The sequence below is a fragment of the Macaca mulatta genome, chromosome 6 (genome assembly GCF_049350105.2).
Source record: "Macaca mulatta isolate MMU2019108-1 chromosome 6, T2T-MMU8v2.0, whole genome shotgun sequence".
Classification (NCBI taxonomy): domain Eukaryota; kingdom Metazoa; phylum Chordata; class Mammalia; order Primates; family Cercopithecidae; genus Macaca; species Macaca mulatta.
The window spans coordinates 135,710,538-135,732,519 of record NC_133411.1 but is presented as its reverse complement, the minus strand read 5'-3'; the positions used below and the strand labels follow the sequence as shown (position 1 = coordinate 135,732,519).

The window sequence follows — 21,982 nt, the reverse complement described above, 5'->3', positions numbered from 1 at the left end:
ACTCGGGCAACCGTCCGCTCGGCACGCCCGCCTGGGCGGTGCCCGGACGGGACTCAGGGCGGCAAGGAAGGACGCCCGGGACTGCCCACCCGCGCGGCCCTGGGCCCAGCGCCCTCCGGGCCCTCCCGCCGCCCCGCGGGGACCCCTTGGAGGGGCCGGGCCTGCGAAAGGCGGGAAGGAGCCCGGAGGTTTCCGGGGCGGATCTGCGCCACCGCCCACACTCGGCGGTTCAGGGAAATTCAAATATAAACGTTCCTAAAAGCCACACGCGAAACTCAGAGTCCCCGGCCACCGCGGGCGTGGTAACCTTATCCCCTGTTCCTGTGGAGGGCTCGGGAAACGGCTTGGAGGCTGGGACGCTGTGGAATTACGTAATAGGCACTTGAGTCCGGAGTTCCAAACGCACTGCTTGCAGGTTCCAAGTACCAGCCTTTATTTTTCTCTCGGGTGGAAAATTATATCAGGCAACTTCTTTCCATGAAATTGAGATCTGTGCGTCTTGAAGCCGACAGATTATTTATCACAGAAAAACCAGCAACCCTGATTTTAAATCATTTGCTACCAGTGTTAATGGGCGGTTCCTAATCCGTTTGTTTCTTAAGGGTTTGTAAAATCAAAAACAGCTCAGAAATGATACGATTAACATATGACGGTGAGTAAATATGAGCGCAAGCTGTTTCATACTCTTAAAATCAGATGCATAAAAATCTGAACGTGGAAATTTAAGATGAAATAATTTTTTGCTTTTAAAAAGAGGCTCCCAAGATGTCACTGGCAGCTACTTCTAATAGAAAGCACATTTCATCCCTTTGAAAAGTTCCTAATTTTTAGGCTAACGTTTATTGGGACTGAGTGCCAGCACTAGGCTTTTCATGGATTACCCATCCACACAACCGCCGTGTGATATAGGAAACTGGATTGTATCTGTTTGAAAATTCATCCGGACGGGCGCGGTGGCTCACGCCTGTAATCTCGACCCTTTGGGAGGCGGAGAGGTGGGAGGATCACCTGAGGTCAGGAGTTCAAGACCAGCCTGACCAAGATGGTGAAACCCCATCTCTACAAAAATTAGCCGGGCATGATGGCGGGTGCCTGTAATCCCAGCTACTTGGGAGACTGAGGTGGGCGATTCCCTCGAACCCGGGAAGGGGAAGTTGCAGTGAGCCGAGATGGCACCATTGCACTCCAGCTTGGTGACAGAGACACCGTATTCCAGCTTGGGTGACAGAGACACCGTCTGAAAAAAAACAAAAAAAAAGCATCCATTTTATAGCTGCCCAGCAGGCGACAGACGGGACTGCTTTTGACAGGTCCCAGGATTCTAATTGACTCGAATCTGGCCCTTAACTATACCCTAGATGGCCACCTTATCAACTGTTAGGAACGCTTCTGTAATTAATGGTTACTTACTTTAAAAATGGCAGAAATGAAGACCAGGATATTCTTTTAACTATTAATCAAGTCATGTACATAAGAATTAGTGAAGAACACTGGGAGCTGCATATTCATCACAGATGAATTTCTGGCACTCTGTGAATTGTGACCATTCTCCTTATTAATGGTTCTATTTCCTGTCCGGTTTCCTGAAATATCTTCTTTCTTTTTTTGGGGGGTGGGGGAAGGGTGGCAGGGAGACGGAGTCTCGCTTTGTCGCCCAGGCTGGAGTGCAATGGTACAATCTCGGCTCACTGCAACTTCCACCTCCTGGGTTCAAGCGATTCTCCTGCCTGGTGGGACCAGCGCCACCACAGTCGGCTAATTTTTTGTATTTTAGTAGAGACGATGTTTCAACGTGTTGCCCAGGCTGGTCTCGAACTCCTGAGCTCAGGCAATCCGTCCACCTCGGCCTCCCAAAGTGCTAGAATTACAGGCGTGAGCCACCGCGCCCGGCCATGAAATACCTCCTTTCTTAACCTCGTTGAGAATTTAAGAACCGAAAAGCTTCGACTTTAAGTATTCAAGTAATCTTAAAAGGAACTTTAAAATCTAAATTACTGATGAGAAAACCAGCCGGGCGTGGTGGCTCAGCCTGTAATCCCAGCATTTTGGGAGGCGGAGGCCGGCGGATCACCTGAGGTCAGGAGTTTGAGACCAGCCTGACCAACATGGAGAAACCCCGTCTCTACTAAGACTATAAAATTAGCCGGGACTGGTGGCACATGCCTCTAATCCCAGCTACTCGGGAGACTGAGGCAGAAGAATCGCTTTAACCTGGGAGGTGGAGGTCGCCGTGAGCCGAGATCGTGCCATTGCACTCCAGAAGCGAAACTCATCTCAAAACAAAAAAAAAGAAAGAAAAGAAAATGGGGATGATTTCTACTTGCACAGGATTTGTGTAGATTTAATAAAACAATTTATGCAGTGCGTTAGACATATAACATGTGAAGGCTAAATAGTAACTCTTACTAATAGTAATCATGTGTTTCCAGTCAAAACCAAGAAAAAAGAATGGAAAATCTTGAAGCCTTAGCATTAGGTAATTGTGGCCGGGCATAGTGGCTCACATTTGTAATCCCAGCACTTTGGGAGGATGAGGCAGGTGGATCACTTGAGGCCAGGAGTTTGAGACCAACCTGGCCAATATAGTGAAACTCCATCTCTACTAAAAATACAAAAAATTAGCTGGGCGTGGTGGCAGGCACCTGTAATCGCAGCGACTTGGGAGGCTGAGGCAGGAGAATCGTTTGATCCCAGGAGCTGGAGGTCGCAGTGGGCCCAGGTAGCGCCATTGTATTCCAGCGTGGCAACAAGAGCAAAACTCTGTAGCAAAAAAAAAAAAAAAACACAAACACACACACACAAGAATTAGACAATCGTGCACATTTTTAGTCAGGTACTTTACAAAATATACACTTTCCTTATTCTCTAGGTGTTTCCCATACCTAATGCTAAACCTGGAATATGGCCTTCTGTACTCTCATACTAAGTGAGTCAAGCTCCCTTTATTCAAGTAATTCCTGAAATCTTATCCCTCCAAAGTTTCCCCAATGAATTGGAAGTAACAAGTTGTAAGTTTGTAAGTGACAACCCTTCTGCATTTATTAGGATAGTGGTGATTTCAAATCTCCTGCCTTTGTTTTCACTACACACCTCCATTTACTTGTCAGGGCACATGTCCTCATTATTGGTTAGACCATATATAACCCCACCAAGTCTCAACATGCCATGCCATCATTTCCCTCGCCTATACTCCTCCCACAACTACCTCACTACATATAAAGAACTCAATTGACATTTGTCCTGCTTTATGTATGTCATTTGGATCTGGGACAGAAAAATATAGGATACATAAGACATCTGGGGAGAAGGGGCCATACTAGGATTGGGTGAGAAGAAAGGGGGAGGAGAGACTGAAAGCTTAGCAGTAACCCACTTTTGTCTCCGGAGAGGGGAGCGACAGCTGGCAGATAACTGAGTATACATTGCAAACAAATAGGATAGCTAGGACTGTGACACAAAATGAAACAAAAAAATTGCTAAATGATATCTCTTCAATATATGTTTGCTGAATGGATGAATGAAAAAATAACTGAATACATGATGTCCTGGGACAGGTTGTTTGACTAAATATATTTTACAAACTTGATACTTTTTCCAGTTATTATAAAAGTGTAGGCATTATGTTTTAGAAGGTTGAGTGATTATCCAGAATGTCTTCCAAGTCTGATTTTGATTTTCGTGTTTAAAAAAAAAAAAGCTTAGGAGTTTTAAAGTATATTTACCATCTTTAAGAGGATTGTTCTTATAGCACAGCCACCTGAAGGTTTTATACTGCTCAAAATTGTTATTTTTTTATGTGTATATATATATAGGTAGGGGTTTTAAATTTTGAAAATAAGAACAAAAATTTTAAAATTAAAAAAAAATAGGGGTGAATGGCTGGGAGCGGTGGCTCACGCTTGTAATCTCACGACTTTTGGAGGCTGAGGCGTGCGGATCACCTGAGGTGAGGAGTTCAAGACCAGCCTGGCCAACATCGCGAATCCCCATCTCTACTAAAAATACAAAAATTAGCTGGGTGCGGTGGTGGGCGCGGCACCTGTAATCCCAGACACTCAGGAGGCTGAGGCAGGAGAATCACTTGAACCCAGGAGGCAGAGGTTGCAGTAAGCTGAGATCATGCCATTGTACTCCAGCCTGGGCAATGAAGCAAGACTCCGTCTCAAAGAAAAAAAAAAATATATGGGTGAAGGAGAGTCGAGTGACAGTAAACCAGATGGGATTCCCATAAGAATGAGGAATTCATCCTAAAAAGGGATAAGGAGAGGCTGAACAAACAAAAACAACATGGCATATGTATATGTACTTCACGGAGCTTGAGTAAGAAACGAGTCTCCTTCAGGCCTAAATGCCCAGAGATTCACATATTTTAGAAAAACCAGCCGGGCGCGGTGGCTCAAGCCTGTAATCCCAGCACTTTGGGAGGCCGAGACGGGCGGATCACGAGGTCAGGAGATCGAGACCATCCTGGCTAACCCGGTGAAACCCCGTCTCTACTAAAAATACAAAAAACTAGCCGGGTGAGGTGGCGGGCGCCTGTAGTCCCAGCTACTCAGGAGGCTGAGGCAGGAGAATGGCGCAAACCCGGGAGGCGGAGCTTGCAGTGAGCTGAGATCCGGCCACTGCACTCCAGCCCGGGCTACAGAGCAAGACTCCGTCTCAAAAAAAAAAAAAAAAAAAAAAAAAAAAAAAAAAAAAGAAAAACCAGCTGGATGCGGTGGTTCACACCTGTAATCGCAGCACTTTGGGAGGCCGAGGTGGGCAGATCACCCGAGGTCAGGAGCTCAAGACCAGCCTGGCCAACATGGTGAAACCCCGTCTCTACTAAAAATATAAAAATTAGCCGGGGCTAAAATTAGTGGGACGAGATCATGCCACTGCACTCCAGCCTGGGCAACAAGAGCTCTGTCTCAAAAAAAAAGAGTCTTATTTATTTGCTCACTCATTAATCCGTGCATTTATTCAACAAACATTTGTTGAACACTTACTACATGCCAAGCAAGGAATGTCTAAGGTACATGATCCCTGCTTGGAGAAGCTCAAAGGCCCAGCTACAGGCAGGCAAACATGTATATAATAAATTATCCCTCGAAGTGTCAAGTACTAAACAGGCATGAACAAAGCGGTGTAGGCATGTCAAGGATGGAGCAAGTTTCTGTGTGCAGGAGGAGGGAGCAGACAAGATGATCTCTGAGCTGGGCTTCTAAGAATGTCAGCCTCCAGGGACTGGCAAAAGGACTCAGAACCTTGTGGAGGGCTGTAAATGGCAACCCACAGCCCCCAGGGAGAATTAGAGGGAAACTCAGACAGAATCTCTAATTCCCCATGGTTTTATTTCAAACCACACCAAGCAGGAGGTGCTTTAAACTAGGGATTTGTAAAGTGGTAAGATAAGTGTATTTTAGTCAATAATCTTAATTTAGGCCTGGCTTACATTAGTCAAGAAAAATGGAAAATTGATAAAATTACCATATAATTTTTAAAAAGTAAATTACTTAAGCTATCATAACAGTTATGCCTTGCCTAAAGCAAAACAAAAACAGAAAAACCAATGAAGCAGGAAATGCTAGAGTACCTCCTATGTGCAAGGCACTCCACTGGATGATTGAGTTTTGTTTTGTTTTGTTTTGTTTCAAATTTAAAAAGAAACGAGGTCTTGCCATGTTGCCCAGGCTGGTCTCCAACTCCTGGGCTCAGGCAGTCCTCTGCCTTAGGCTCCCAAAGTGCTGAGATTATAGGCGTGAGCCACCATGCCTGGCCTAGGAGTTTTTTGTTTTGTTTGTTTGTTTGTTTGTTTTTAAGTATAAGATAGTTCCTTCCCTCAGTGAAGGCACTGAATTTTTTTTTTTCTGTGTGTGTGTGGAAATAAAATGTTTACATGTGATTAAATAGGGTAAGCAATGATGCCATAAATTATGAAGCCCCAAGGGATTGACATTGATGACAAGTGTCAAATCACTGAAACTGCTAAAATTTAAAGAAGGACTCACTTCAGTTAAGGACAACATGATAGAACATCCTGCAAGAGGACCATTTGAACTGGACATGGAAGTAGGGGAAAATGTATTCAGTTAATGATTTGAATTACACAAATTAGCTGTATAAGTTTTTCAGGAATAAAACTATAATGTAAAATGAGATGACTATATTTTGTATGAAATATTTGTATTTGTGTACGTTGAGAATTTTTTTTTTTTTTTTTGAGACGGAGTCTTGCTCTGTCACCCAGGCTGGAGTGCCGTGACGCGACCTCGGCTCACTGCAAGCTCCGCCTCTGAGGTTCATGCCATTCTCCTGCTTCAGCCTCCCCAACAGCTGGGACTACAGGCGCACGCTGCCACGCCCAGCTAATTTTATTTATTTATGTATTTATTTATTGTATTTTTAGTAGCGACGGGGTTTCACCGTGTTAGCCAGGATGGTCTATATCTCCTGACCTTGTGATCCGCCCGCCTCGGCCTCCCAAAGTGCTGGGATTACAGCCATGAGCCGCCGCGCCCAGCCATGTTGAGAATTTATATTGGTAACTGGGCAAGAATTATCCAGGATTTGGTTGCCCACATACTTGGAATTTAATGCTACAAAATATATTCTGTTAAAGTCTCTGAAAAGAGATGACACTGAAAAGTAAATAGGGACTTCTCCAATTTACATACAGAGTATAGGAGCAACTGAAACTTTTATATACTATTGATGGGAGTGTAAAATAGTACAACCACTTCAGAAATTGTTTGACAGATCTCCAGCCTGACCAACATGGTGAAAGCCCATCTCTACTTAAAAAAAAAAAAAAAAAAAATTAGCCAAGCATGGTGGTGGGCGCCTGTAATCTCAGCTACTGTGGAGGCTGAGGTAGGAGAATCTCTTGAACCCAGGAGGCAGAAGTTGCAGTGAGCCGAGATCACGCCACTGCACTCCAGCCTAGGCAATACAGCCAGACTCCCTATGAAAGAAAGAAAGAGAGAGAGAGAGAAGGAAAGGAAGGAAGGAGGGAAGGAGGGAGGGAGGGAGGGAGGGAAGGAAGGAAGGAGGGAGGGAGGGAGGGGAAGGAAGGAAGGAGGGAGGGAGGGAGGGAGGGAGGGATTGTTCGACAGTTCTTTATAAAGGTAAAAATGAGTCCTGTAGTCCAGCAGTTCCACTCCCAAGACAAATGAAAGCATAAGTACGGCCGGGCGCGGTGGCTCAAGCCTGTAATCCCAGCACTTTGGGAGGCCGAGACGGGCGGATCACGAGGTCAGGAGATCGAGACCATCCTGGTTGACACGGTGAAACCCTGTCTCTACTAAAAAATACAAAAAAAAAAAACTAGCCGGGCAAGGTTGCGGGCGCCTGTAGTCCCAGCTACTCGGGAGGCTGAGGCAGGAGAATGGCGTGAACCCGGGAGGCGGAGCTTGCAGTGAGCCAAGATCACGCCACTGCACTCTAGCCTGGGCGGCAGAGCGAGACTCTGTCTCAAAAAAAAAAAAAAAAAAAAAAAAAAGAAAGCATAAGTACACTAAAAGACTTGAACAAGAAGTTTATAGTAGCTTTGCTCATAAGAGCTGAAGGGGTTCAGAACATGCCACCCCAGAATATGTCGCTTTGGCATATTGATTATTTTGAGCTGAAGCCAATTGGGAATTACAGCAGATGTAGAAAAGACTCTCGGCCGGGCGCAGTGGCTCACGCCTGTAATCCTAGCACTTCGGGAGGCCAAGGCGGGTGCATCACGAGGTCAGGAGTTCGAGACCAGCCTGGTCAACATGGCGAAACCCCATCTCTACTAAAAATACAAAAATTCGCTGGGCATGGTAGCGGGCACCTGTAATCCCAGCTACTCAGTAGGCTGAGGCAGGAGAACTGCTTAAACCCAGGAGATGGAGGTTGCAATGTGAGATCACACCACTGCACTCCTGCCTGGGCAACAGAGTGCAACTCCATCTCAAAAAAAATAAAAGAAAAGAAATGTATATAAACTCTCAGTCCTAACCACTTCTTCAGTCTTCGTTTTTTCTTATGAAGCCTCTGGTACACTAAAAAAAATTAAGTAAAATTTGTATACTTTTATCCTATTGAAATGTCTCAGGTTGGGTGGGCACAGTGGCTCACGCCTGTAATCCCAATACTTTGGGAGGCTGAGGCGGGTGGATCACAAGGTCAGGAGTTGAAGACCAGCCTGGTCAACATGGTGAAACCCCATCTCTACTAAAAATATAAAAATTAGCCAGGTGTGGGGACAGGTGCCTGTAATCCCAGCTACTCAGGCAGAGAATTGCTTGAACCCGGGAGGCAGAAGTTGCAGTGAGCTGAGATTGCGCCACAAAGAAATGTATCAGGTCAGTTTAATTCTCAGGCCCAGCCACAGAAGCTAAGAGTAGGGGAAAGTTTTTACTCCCTACATAGCCAAAACTGAAAAAGATTCAAATGTTCCTCAACAGGAGAATAGAAAAATGGATTGTGGTATAAGTACTATTTAGCAATTTAAAAAAAGGAATGGCAGGTACACCAACCACATGGTTGAATCTCATAAACATTATAATGAGCCATAGAAGCCAGGTAATAAAGGGTACATCTTGTAAGATTTACTTATTTAAGTTTAAGAACAAATAAATCTAATTTATGGTGAAAGAAATCAGAACAGTGATTTCCTACAGGGTTGAGAATTGACTGAAAGGGGTCATTAGGAAACTCTCTGGGCCCAACGTGGTAGCTCACACCTATAATCCCAGCACTTCGGGAGGCTGAGGTGGGAGGATGGCTTGAGCTCAGGAGTTCAAAACCAGCCTGGGCAATATGGTGAGACCTCCCATCTCTATTTAAAAAAAAAAAAAAAAAAGGCCAGGAGTGGTGGCTTCCAGCACTTTGGGAGGCTGAGGTGGGTGGATCACCTGAGGTCATGAGTTGGAGCCCAGCCTGGCCAACATGGTGAAACCCCATCTCTACTGAAAATACAAAAATTAGCTGGGCTTGGTGGGGCACTGGTAGCCCTAGCGACTCAGGAGGCTGAGACTGGAGAATCGCTTGAACCCAGGAGGTGGAGGTTGTTGTGAGCTGAGATCAGGCCATAGCACTCCAGTTTTGCCGACAACAGCAAAACACCGTCTAAAAAAAAAAAAAGTCCTGGGTGTGGTGGCTCACGCCTGTAATCCCAGCACTTTGAGAGGCCGAGGCGGGCTGATAACCTGAGGTGGGGAGGATAACCTGAGGGTCGGGAGTTTAAGGCCAGCGTGACCAACATGGAGAAACCCGGTCTCTACTGATAAAGTACAAAATTAGCCTGGCCTGGTGGTGCATGCCTGTAATCCCAGCTACTGGGGAGGCTGGGGCAGGAGAATCGCTTGAACCCGCGGGGTGGAGATTGCAGTGAGCCACGATCGCGTCACTGCACTCCCACCTGGGCAACAAGAGGGTAACTCCGTCTCAAAAATAAAAATAAAAATAAAGGCCCGGTGCGGTGGCTCACTCCTGTAATCCCAGCACTTTGGGAGGGCGAGGCGGCCAACATGGTGAAACCCCGTCTCTACTAAAAATACAAAAATTAGCTGGGCGAGGTGGCACGCGTCTGTAGTCCCAGCTACTCCAGAGGCTGAGGCAGGAGAATAGCTTGAACCCGGGAGGCAGAGGTTGCAGTGAGCGCACGGAGATCGTGCCATTGCACTCCAGCCTGGGCAACAAGAGCGAGACTCGGTCTCGGAAAAAAAATAAATAAATAAAAAATAAAAAAATAAAAACAAATAAAATGGTTGGTGCAGTAGCTCATGCCTATAATCCCAGCACTTTGGTAGGCTGAGGTGGGCGTATCATTTGACATCAGGAGTTTGAGACCAGACTGGCCAACATGGTAAAACCCCGTTCCTACTAAAAAAAATTGACCAGGTACGGTGGTTCACGCCTGTAATCTTAGCACTTTGGGAGGCCAAAGTGGGCGGATAACTTGAAATCAGTAGTTCGAGAACAGCCTAACCAACATGGTGAAACTCCGTTTCTACTAAAAATAACAAAAATTAGCCAGGCGTGCTTGCGCATGCCTGTAATCCCAGCTACTTGGAAAGCTGAGGCAGGAGAATCGCTTGAGCCCCGGAGGTAGAGGTTTCAGTGAGCTGACATCGTGCCACTCCACTCCAGCCTGGGTAATGGAGTGAGTGAGACTCCTCAAAAAAATAAAAATAAAAATAAATTTAAAAAAATTAAAAAGAAGGCCGGGCGCGGTGGCTCAAGCCTGTAATCCCAGCACTTTGGGAGGCCGAGACGGGTGGATCACGAGGTCAGGAAATCGAGACCATCCTGGCTAACACAGTGAAACCCCGTCTCTACTAAAAAATACAAAAAAACTAGCCGGGTGAGGTGGCGGGCGCCTGTAGTCCCAGCTACTCGGGAGGCTGAGGCAGGAGAATGGCCTGAACCCGGGAGGCGGAGCTTGCAGTGAGCTGAGATCCGGCCACTGCACTCCAGCAAGGGGGACAGAGTGAGACTCCGTCTCAAAAAGAAAAAAAAAAAAAATTAAAAAGAAAAGAAAAGAAGAAAATAAAAAAAAAACCTTCTGGAACCACAGGAATGTTCTATACCTTGAATAAAGTCATGGGTACATGGGTACATACAATTACCAAGACATTAAATTGTACACTTAAGATCTGTGGATTTTACTATATGTACAATACATTCCACCATGATAAAAAATGAAAATATTGGGAGGCTGAGGCAGGCAGATCACAAGGTCAGGAGTGCAAGACCAGCCTGACCAATATGCTGAAACCCCGTCTCTACTAAAAATAAAAAATTAACCGGGCATAGTGGAGCACGCCTGTAGTCCCAGCTACTCGGGAGGCTGAGGCAGGAGAATGGGGTGAACCCAGGAGGCACAGCTTGCAGTGAGCCGAGATCGCACCACTGCACTCCAGCCTGGGCTGCAGAGTGAGACTCTGTCTCGAAAAAAAAAAAAAAGAAGAAGAAAGAGTGAAACAAGTGACTTGAAGAGGGTGGTTGTCATTTTTGTCTTGGAAAGATTGGAATATGAATAAAGTATTATGAAACAGATCTTTAAAAAGAAAAACATCGGCTGGGTGCATTGGCTTATGCCTGTAATCCCAGCACTTTTGCAGACTGAGGCGGGTGGATCACCTGAGGTCTGGAGTTCAAGACTAGCCTGGCCAACATAATGAAACCCTGTCTCTTTTTTTTTTTTTTTTTTTTTTGAGGCAGAATCTTGCTCTGTTGCCCAGGCTGGAGTGCAGTGGTGTGATCTAACTCACTGCAACTTCTGTCTCCTGGGTTCAAGCAACTCTCCTATCTCAGCCTTCCGAGTAGCTGGGATTACAGGTGCCCGCCACCACACCCAGCTAATTTTTGCATTTTTAGTAAGGCTGGGATTTCACCACGTTGGCCAGGCTGGTCTTGAACTACTGACCTCAGGCTATTCACCCGCCTCAGCCTCCCAAAGTTTTAGATTTACAGGCATGAGCCACCGTACTTGGTCGAAACCCTGTCTCTGCTAACAATACAAAAAGTATCCAGGCTTGCTTGCACGTACCTCTAATCCCAGCTACTCAGGAGGCTGAGGCAGGAGAACCGCTTGAACCCAGGAGGTGGACGTTGCAGTGAGCCAAGATAGCACCACTGCACTCCAGCCTGGGCAACAGAGCAAGACTTGGAAAAAAAAGAAAAGAAAAGAAAAAAGAAGAGAAGAGAAGAGAAAATAAAAGAAAAGAAAAGTTCAGTAGTCACTGTGGCATTCATTTGGGAAAATCACCCTGTGGTAACCTGAATCAACTTCTTCATAAGATTTTCAGGAACCTGGTGTCATTTATAAGAAATTGGTTTCATTTCTCCAATAGTAACTTCTTAGTTACTTTCATTCACTATTTACTTCCTTCAACAGATTTAAGTTGGGTTGATCTCAAAGTGAAGGATGGAGAAATGAATTCTCTATTGTCATAAGGAAAAGGGAAGTCATGAAGTTAGAAGTGTCAGTCCACCATTTTTATTTTTTAAATTACAGTGAATCAAAATATCTGCTTCACTGCAGATGAATTAAGATGCTATTCTTGCCGGGTGCTGTGGCTCACGCCTGTAATCCCAGCACTTTGGGAGGCCGAGACGGGCGGATCATGAGGTCAGGAGATCAAGACCATCCTGGCTAACCCGGTGAAACCCCGTCTCTACTAAAAAAAATACAAAAAACTAGCCGGGCAAGGTTGCGGGCGCCTGTAGTCCCAGCTACTCGGGAGGCTGAGGCAGGAGAATGGCGTGAACCCGGGAGGCGGAGCTTGCAGTGAGCTGAGATCCGGCCACTGCACTCCAGCCTGGGCGACAGAGCGAGACTCCATCTCAAAAAAAAAAAAAAAAAAAAAAAAAGATGCTATTCTTCCTATGAACTACTATAGCGGTCATTTGGAACCCAACATATTGCTTTTTTTTCTACCTTTTCAACTAAATCTTGACTCTAAGGCAGCAGAATGTCTCCCCGGGGGACAATGCAATGGTGCAATGATGTCATCTTTCTGTCTGCCAGGGCCCATATGCAAGTAGAACCAACACAGGACAATGGAAGATCTAAGTACCCTGATCTTTCACCAGACTCTTATTCCTCATAATGAATCTACCATATCAAAGAGATACTTGTGCATACTTCCTTTGAGTAAAGCACCCTAATGGACACAAATCAAGAGACACATACTTTTGAAACTTTTCAAAACATAAACATTTTCAAAACAAAAAATAATTACATGTGGAATGTATCTTATTTCCTGTTATTTTTGTCTAAAAATAAGAAATTGAGGGCCGGGCGCGGTGGCTCAAGCCTGTAATCCCAGCACTTTGGGAGGCCGAGGCGGGCGGATCACAAGGTCAGGAGATCGAGACCACAGTGAAACCCCGTCTCTACTAAAAATACAAAAAATTAGCCGGGCGCAGTGGTGGGCGCCTGTAGTCCCAGCTACTCAGGAGGCTGAGGCAGGAGAATGGCGGGAACCCGGGAGGCGGAGCTTGCAGTGAGCCGAGATCGCGCCACTGCACTCCAGCCTGGGCAACAGCGTGAGACTCCGTCTCAAAAAAAAAAAAAAAAAAAAAAAAAAAAAAAAGAAATTGATCTGTAATGTTTATTTTAGTGAACATGTATCTATTCGTGCTCAGATAGTACCAAATATAGTAAATAACATGTAATGTAAGACTTACTGTCTCTAAATACCACCAGACTATTTCAGTTTCAAGTTTACTGTGTCATGTCAAATGCTTCATCAACTGGTCATGACAATTGATGGAGAAACTGGAGGAAATCAACCACTTAATTAAAATGCATACTTTAAATACTGTGTAGTGTGCTAAGCAATGAGAGAACGAGCCATGGATGTAGCAGCTGCCTCAAATATAATCTAGTTAACATTAGACATGTTACTAGAGCTAAAAGATGTTCAGCTAATAAGATACCTGCATCACATATTAACAGGCACAAGATGAATGTGAAGGTTTGGGAATTTGGTAAAATGAGATTACAGAATTGCACATTAGGAACAGAACTATTGCTCTGTGATAGATCACAGGCAATACACCATTAAAGTCCAAAAATGATCTGAATGTAGGAAAGTTAAGCCTTCAAACATCTGGTTGGGAGGCCAAGGCAAGTGGCTCACGAAGTCAGGAGTTCAAGACCAGCCTGGCCAAGATGGTGAAACCCCGTCTCTACTAAAAGTACAAAACTTAGTGGGGCACGGTGGTGGGTGCCTGTAATCCCAGCTACTGGGGAGGCTGAGGCAGAGAATTGCTTGAACCTGGGAGGCGGAGGTTGCAGTGAGCCAAGATCGTGCCACTGCACTCCAGCCTCGGCGACAGAGCGAGACTCTGTCTCAGAAAAAAAAAGAAAAAAGAAAATCTGGGCCAGGCGCGGTGGCTCATGCCTGTAATCCCAGCATTTGGGGAGGCCAAGGTGGGTGAATCACTTGAGGTCAGGAGATCGAGACCAGCGTGACCAACGTGGTGAAACCCCATCTCTACTAAACGTACAAAAATTAGCCGGTAGTGGCGGCACACGCCTGTAATCCTAGCTACTCAGGAGGCTGAGGCAGGAGAATTGCTTGAACCCAGGAGGCAGAGGTTGCAGTGAGCTGAGACCGTGCCACTGCACCCAGCCTGGGGGACAGAAAAAAAAAGAAAATCTGGCTACAGATCTCATTCTGGCCTTTGGACTGGGAGCAACAAGAAGTGTGGAGAATGCTTTGGAGATACAGTGGGCTAATTTTACCAATCACTAGACAGATAAAACTGGGAGCATTTGAGGGAATAATGAGGTTTTGAGGATCAGGTAAATAAAAGCAAGACAGCACAGGACAGCAGGACAGTCAGGCATACCCACGTGTAAATCCTACTCAGTCAGTCCCTTTGTGACCCCTAGCAAGTTACTTAACATCTGCAAACCGTCATTTTTTCATCTGTAAAAAGCAGAGAAAGAACTACCATATAGGGATGTTGAAAGACTTGAATATGTTAGCATATGCCAAGGGTATCTGACACAAGGGTAGTACTCAAGTACATATTTATTCCTTTGTCTTCCCCTACAAAAATAGATATTAGGATCCTTGCTTCCCAATTCTGAAAGGAACTATTTAATTTAGCCCATAAGGCATTATACTAAAAATCACTGCTTGTTACACATTGCATTTTCAAAATGTTAACTGTTTTACCTTGCCATACTCACTAATGTTTATATTGGCATGGAGTCAATATTTACACAAATATTGAATAGTGTGTGTAGTGATTGACTTACTATAACTTGATTCAATTTAACAAACTTTCAGTTACTGTTACTATAGTCGGCTCTAGAGAAATTATGAAATGATCAAGACGCAGAAACTAACAGGGTGTGCCAGGAAAGACCTGCATTGTTAGTAACCCAACCTCTCTCCAAACACAAGACGCTATGGCTTGAGTTTGGATTTCATAGCCAGTTGTATTGTTTTAGTAATTATTTCTTACATATCCTGGAACAGTTTGATTAATTTAAATTGACTTTTGTAATAGAAAGAATAAATCACTTTCAGTTGATGTTGTGAAACTATAAACAGGCACCTAGTTATTGCAAAAAATGGAAGGAGATATCTATTTTTCTTAGATACACATAATATTATAATCTAGATTTTCCCTTTGTGTGTCCCCACACCACATCCACATTTTGAAGAGAAAAAAACAAAACAAAACAATGCGTGCTCTCTACATGACCACAAGACCAACCACTACTGCCTGCTAGACAGAAAAAGGGTGGCATTAAGTGTGCAGCCATCTGCTTGTCACTGGCTCCTGGCGAGGCAAGAAAAGCTAATTAGCACCCTCACTCCACCCCCACTCTCGCCTCCATGCCCCACCATCTGGCTGGTCACCCCTTGCCGCCAACGTCAGTTTCTTCCTGCACCCTCTAGCTTGAGGAGGCCAGAGACATTTGCCTTCTTAGGAAGCGGCAAGAACAGGCTTCAGCAGCACCTTAAGCCATGAATTTCTAAAACTGAAAAGAGATTACATAAATTACCTCCTCTCTCCGTCAGCAATGCTCTCTCCTTCGCTGATCCCTGTTATCTTACCTAAAACATCTTTTCCTCTTTATCCAGGAAAATAGGTCTGGAATCCAGTCTGTTTTGTAATTGACAGTTGTCTAATGATCAACAGGTACCTAATTCCTCAGTGTAGGAATTAGGTACCTAATTCCTCTCTCATCAATTTTATTTAAGGATTTGGGGGCAGAAAATGGGATGCCAAATTATTCAGTAAATGTAGAGTATTTCACCATAAAGCCACAGGAAATGGTGAAAGGGGACATTTAATTGAAACAGTAGTGACAGCTCAAATCCCTTACTCATTAAAGAGATATAGAATAAATAGGACATCAGCTAAGCAGACTAAGATTTTAAGATTTCACAGAATAATCAGTGAACTTTCTAATGAGTAAACAAATACAGACTAGCTATCAGACTAGCTATCACCAGACATACGATTATCCTATTTGCCTGAGAAATAATGCTATCTGGATAAACTGGTGTTTGCTTCACTAAAAAAAAAAGAAAAGAAAAGAAAGAAAAAGACAAAGAAAAAAAATCTTGCTAATCTAGGATGCAATTTTTTTTAAAAAAACACGTTATTTTTTCCCTATACTTCTTTCTTGTTCTGACTTCTTTCTTCTCTTTTTCTAACTCGTAGTAATACAAGCCATATACTTTAAAAAACTTAACAGTGCCAGCTTAAAAAAGGAAAGGCAATAGGAAAATAGAAAATAAACTCTGGAAATTTCAAAACTGTAAATATTGGCTTAGAATATGAATCCGATTAGAATCTGAGAGATAAGCTGTAGCTAAGCTTACTATGAAAAGACTTGCTCCATAGTTATATTTCAAAAGCAACAATGTAAACTTGGAAAAGAAGACAAACTATAAAAAACTATGGAGTTTTGATGCCAGAATTTTTACCTCGCTATAATAACTTGGTAGAAGAAATTGTCCAAGTGTATCTTTTTTAATTTTAATAACAGAAGGAAAGGTAGGCCAACTGACTTTAGTTTAGAATAGTTTTCTAAGTTAGATGAAATAATGCTGTGACCCAGATCTGAACAGAATACCAGATGCTTCCTACCTACAGGAGACATTTGCAATTTTTTTGACTGCTCACCCTCTGAACTGTCTTCCTATGTTTGAGGAATTCCTCACCATTTGAGTCTTAGTAAGAAACAGGGTCCTGCTCCCACTCTAGATGCTAAAAATCCATCCACCCATGTCAGCCACCTATTTCTTTTGCAGGCCTAGGTTTCGCCAATCAGGTGTACCAGCTCCAGATTTTTTTTTTTTTTTTTTAAATATAGGATCTCGCTCTGTCACCCAGGCAGGAAAGTGCAGTGGCACGATCTCGGCTCACTGTAACTTCCGCATCACCACATCCAGCTATTTTTTCGTATTTTTCACAGAGACAAAAAATGTTGCCCAGGCTGGCCTCAAACTCCTGAGTTCAAGCAATTCAGCTGCCTCGGCCTCCCAGAGTGCTGGGATTACAGGTGTGAGCCACCACCCCTAGCTCCAGAATTTTGACTCTGGAGTCAGTCACTCAAAGCAATGGAAGAGAGGCACGTCCATTCTGGTAGCTACACCCAGTTTCAAAAGTCAGTCAGGGCCGGACGCTGTGGCTCACGCCTGTAATCCGAACACTTTGGGAGCCAAGGTGGGCGGGTCACTTGAGGTCAGGAGTTCGAGACCAGCCCAGCCAATATGGTGAAACCATGTCTCTACTAAAAATACAAAAATTAGCTAGGCATGGTGGTGCACGCCTGTAATCCCAGCTAGTCAGGAGGCTAAATCACGAGAATTGCTTGAACCTGTGAGGCACAAGTTGCAGCGAGTGGAGATCACACCACTGTACTCCAGCCTGGGTGACAGAGCAAGACTCCATCTCTGAAAAAAAAAGGAGTGGGGATGACAGCACCATCCTACGTGCTGGTGAGTGTGGCAGCTGTAGAGTCTCCTCCTCCTTGGCAGCAGCAATGACCTGCTCAGACACAATCTGGGACCCCAGTATGTAGCCTCCTTTGACCTTGGACTTCTTGCCCTCCCATGATTCTGTGAGCTACCCAAAATGTTTTCAATACTGTCCTTTTCTGCTTATGCCAGAATCAGTTTCTGTTACTGATTCTAAAGAACCCTAAGGGACACAGAGCCTCTGGAATAGTGACTTATAATTAAAAAGAGAGAGGAACCAGGACATGAAGTATAGTTTCTTATAAGCTGTGTAGTACTCACAAAAGACATCTAATTGAAGATAAGATCATTAATTTAAGTGTGTATTCTTCCTTAATGTGAGCCAGGGAGGTGTTTCCAGGAGGACACATGGGGGAGGAGGGAGGCTGCGGAGGACAGGTGGGAGGGGCAGCGGGAGAAGGGGGCTCCGGGCTGGGGGAGGCGGGTTTCACTGACAGTTGGGAAATAGTGAAGGGAAACCTCATCCCTTTATCGAGGTCTAGGCCCAAAACTCTTGCAAAATGCAGGGTTTGTATCTGAAGGCCTCTGGCCCGTGTGCCCGCTGCCATTCCCTCTGTCCCTGAGATCTCCAGAAGAGAAAGGAGCTCCAGCAGCGCGTTCTTTGGGTGTGGAGAGGAGCAGAGCAGGATGGAGCCTGCAGGTCATGCCAGGAGTCACCACAAGGCTGTGGCTGTCAGCTCAGGTACCAAGCTCAGGCAGCGGGATTGTAAGAACACCTGGGATGGAAAGCCATGTGCAGAGGATGAGGATATTAGACTACCTCTTTTACAAACAAAACTCTTTTAGTCTAAGCCTGATTATAGTGCTCCCTTTGGCTGTACATATACTAAAATTGGAATGATACAGAGAAGATTAGCATGGTCCCTGTGCAAGTAAAATGCAAATTTGTGAAGCCTCCATTTAAAAAAAAAAAAAAAATTGGAGGCCGGCACAGTGGTTCATGTTTGTAATCCCAGCACTTTGAGAGGCTGAAGCGGGGGGATCATGAAGTCAAGAGATCAAGACCATCCTGGCCAACATGGTGAAGCCCCATCTCTACTAAAAATACAAAAATTAGCTGGGCGTGGTGGTGCACACCTGTAGTCCCAGCTACTCAGGAGCCCAACGCAGGATAATGGATTATCACTTGAACCCGGGAGGCAGAGATTGCAGTGGGCTGAGATGGCAGCCATTGCATTCCAGCCTGGTGACAGAGCGAGACTCTGTCTCAAAAAAATAAAAAAATAAAGGAAAGAAAATACAGCCTAGACATATATTGAGGCCTTCTGTCTAGAAAAATAAAAATAAAAATAAAAATTAGCCAGGCCTGTTGACTTTCACCTGTAGTTCCAGCTGAGGCTGAGGTAGGTTGGAGGATTCCTTGACCCTGGGAGGGTCGAGGGTGCAGCGAGCCTTGAAGCCATGATTACACCATTGCACTCCAGCCTGAGTGACACAGCGAGATCCTATCTCAAAAAAAAAAAAAAAAAAAAAAAGCCTAGTTATAATAGAGCAATATTCTAAGTGTTTTGTTTGGGGTGATGAAAAAGTTTGGAAATAGTGCTAATGGTTGCACAACATCATAAATGTAAGTAGTGGCACCGAACTGTACACTTAAAAAATGGTGAAGATGGCAAGTTTTGTTGCACATGTTTTACCATAATTTTTATTTTTCTTTCTTTATTTATTTTTTTTGTTGAGACGGAGTCTTGCTCTGTCGCCCAGGCTGGAGTGCTGTGGCTGGATCTCAGCTCACTGCAAGCTCCCCCTCCCAGGTTTACACCATTCTCCTGCCTCAGCCTCCCAAGTAGCTGGGACTACAGGCGCCCGCCACCTCGCCCGGCTAGTTTTTTGTATTTTTTTAGTAGAGACAGGGTTTCACTGTGTTCGCCAGGATGGTCTCGATCTCCTGACCTCGTGATCCGCCCGTCTTGGCCTCCCAAAGTGCTGGGATTACAGGCTTGAGCCACCGCGCCCGTCCAATTTTTATTTTTCACAATTTTTATAAATTAATAATTTTATATACCAAAACCCATTGAACTGTACACTTTAAGTAGATGAATTTTATAATATGTGAGTTATGTCTCAACAAAGCTGTTTTTGCTTTTCTTTTTTTGAGATGGAGTCTGGCTCTGTTACCCAGGCTGGAGTGCAGTGGAGCCATCTTGGCTCACTGCAACCTCCGCCCCACAGGTTCAAGAGATTCTCCTGCCTCAGCCTCCCAAGTGGCTGCTATAGCAGGCGTGCACCACAATGCCTGGCTAATTTATGTTTTTATTAGTAGTAGTAGTATTATTATTAAATTTTTGAGACGGAGTTTTGCTCTTGTTGCCCTGGCTGGAATGCAATGGCGCCATCTCTGCTCACCGTAACTTCCGCCTCCCGGGTTCAAGCGATTCTCCTGCCTTAGCCTTCCCAGTGGCTGGGATTACAAGCATGAGCCACCGCACATGGCTAATTTTGTATTTTTAGCAGAGATGGGGTTTCTCCATGTAAGTCAGGCTGGTCTCCAACTCCCGACCTCAGGTGATCCGCCCACCTCAGCCTCCCAAAGTGCTGGGATTAGAGGTATGAGCCACCGCTCCTGGCCTTAATTAATTTTTTTTTTTTAAGGCTGGATAATAGAATGTTAGGAAGGAGCATGTCATTTAATGTGATGATCACTGTAGTACAGAAAATAAGCAAAACTTGCCTTTAGCTGTAATACGTGATTATAACATTAAAGTCTATGTGTGGTTGGCAATGGACTGCCCCCAGTTCTCTCTGAGAATTTCCTGATGTGTCCTCAGGAGTGGATGCTTCTCAGCCTTGTTTCTGCTGTGTAGTTCTATCCTATCACATTATCATGGCTCACTGGTCCAGAGGTGATCTCTGAGTAAAGAAGGAACAATTAGCTTCTCTTTTCCAGGAAGTAGACATTTTGAAGAAGCCCTTGAAGCAGCACTCTAAGGAGAAGGTCTCTGCACGTGTGCATGCTCACAGAGTTCTCCAGATGTGCCCTGGCTTCTGTCCCCTTGAGGCATGGTCTCCCACTCTTCCCTGGATTCAGAGTTGCTCTGGTATTCTAGTAGCGCCTCCACCCCTTGGTTTTTTGTTTTTTGCTTAAGCTGTTTTAGTTTTTAGTTCCTTGTGACCAGAGAATATTTAATTTAATATAATACAGCACAAATCTTTAATATGGTATTATTTCACTGCTAACACAGAATTTCTGGTTTATGGTAAAATAAAGATCATATGATCATCTGCCACTTCCCACTGTCCTTTCTGAAGTACAAGAACTCCAAACAGCTAGCTACAACTGATGTGTTTTAAATTATTTGAAGGTAAGTTAACGCAGTGTTTTAGAAAATAATTTAAGGAATCTGGGGAAGAAATATGAAGTCTCTTAACTTATACGCTTTTTTTTTTTTTTTTGTCCTGGGTAGTGTGTGTGTGTGTGTGTGTGTGTGTGTGTTTAAGTAAAATTACGTTATACTTCCTTTCAGAATTCCATCATCACTTGGGAGATTTCTGTGAATCATCACTAAAGCCATTCACTTTCTTATAACTAAACAAGAATCTTCTTCTGGAGTTAAGTATCAGATATGAATGTTCTCACTGACCTCCTCAGGAAGCAAAAGTCCTAAATCATTATATGGCAGTGAAGGTACAAAAAAAAAAAAAAAAAAAAAAAAAAACAGGAAATAAAGCAGAACTGTTGCCAACACATACAAGCTGCAGTAGCACCCACAAAATGTGTAGTATCCATTCTAACACATTCATTGGACTGGATTACATTGTGTTATAGACTCAGTTAACTCTGGAAGAACGTAATAGGTGTTTATTGTTTAACCTATAATGCAAAACATAATTAAGTCTATAGTCTCCAATTCTTCTCAAGTTCAAATGAAACCAACAATTTTGGTTTTGTCTAACATTCAGGATGTGTTTCTAATTGAACTGAAATCACAGTAATCACTTCCACTTTCTCTCTTGGGATCTCTATCATAAAAATTAATTGTATGATTTTGCCCCTCCCACCCAACCCCCCGTCTCCTGGAAGAAGCAATACTTGTACTTGCTGTACCTGAAAATCCCCATTCAGGGCAGAGGTAGGTATTATTGGCATTTGTCTGATCTCTGGTGTGCCCCAAAAGAAATGGCCTGAAACTGGGGGCATATTGAGTAAGATTGCAAATGGTGATTTGGGTTAGAGTTCCAACCTGTAACTCACTAGAACATCCTTTCATTGACCTCTACTCCAATTAATTAGTGTTTTTTTTTTTTTTTTTTTTTTTTTTTTTGAGACGGAGTCTGGCTCTGTCACCCAGGCTGGAGTGCAGTGGCGCGATCTCGGCTCACTGCAAGCTCCGCCTCCTGGGTTTACGCCATTCTCCTGCCTCAGCCTCCCGAGTAGCTGGGACTACAGGCGCCTGCCACCTCGTCCGGCTAGTTTTTTGTATTTTTTAGTAGAGACGGGGTTTCACCGTGTTAGCCAGGATGGTCTCGATCTCCTGACCTCGTGATCCGCCCGTCTCGGCCTCCCA

General features: G+C 44.3%; 1 long non-coding RNA gene, 1 other non-coding gene and 1 pseudogene across 2 annotated transcripts; 2 read left to right on the top strand and 1 right to left on the bottom strand.

Annotated features, from left to right (window-relative positions):
- Positions 1–458: 458 nt before the first annotated feature.
- On the top strand, positions 459–21,410 carry LOC144341524 (uncharacterized). The gene is made up of 4 exons (XR_013418503.1): positions 459–652; positions 11,855–11,941; positions 17,984–18,159; positions 20,942–21,410. It is a non-coding gene; the product is annotated as an uncharacterized LOC144341524 (long non-coding RNA).
- Positions 2,025–10,546, bottom strand: LOC144341353 (protein GVQW1 pseudogene; annotated as a pseudogene).
- Positions 18,280–18,381, top strand: LOC114679105 (U6 spliceosomal RNA). Its single transcript, XR_003730787.2, has one exon. It is a non-coding gene; the product is annotated as a U6 spliceosomal RNA (small nuclear RNA).
- Positions 21,411–21,982: the final 572 nt, after the last annotated feature.